The sequence below is a fragment of the Atta cephalotes genome (assembly GCF_000143395.1).
Source record: "Atta cephalotes unplaced genomic scaffold scaffold00023, whole genome shotgun sequence".
Lineage (NCBI taxonomy): Eukaryota > Metazoa > Arthropoda > Insecta > Hymenoptera > Formicidae > Atta > Atta cephalotes.
In genome coordinates, this window is record NW_012130087.1 from 3,571,901 (window position 1) to 3,572,101 (window position 201).

Genomic DNA, 201 nt, shown 5'->3' on the forward strand with positions numbered 1-201 from the left:
GAGAGAGAGAGAGACAGTCTAGGTGGACATACTATGTGGAGTTTGCACAAGTCTACTCCATATTTGTTCGCTAGAGAGAGCGGATATTCTCGGAATAATATCATGTTTAATATATTACATACAATATATATCGTATCGCATTGTTATCAGCGATTTAAATATCTCTCAGTCAGAAATATTATAGCGATTGATTATTTTACT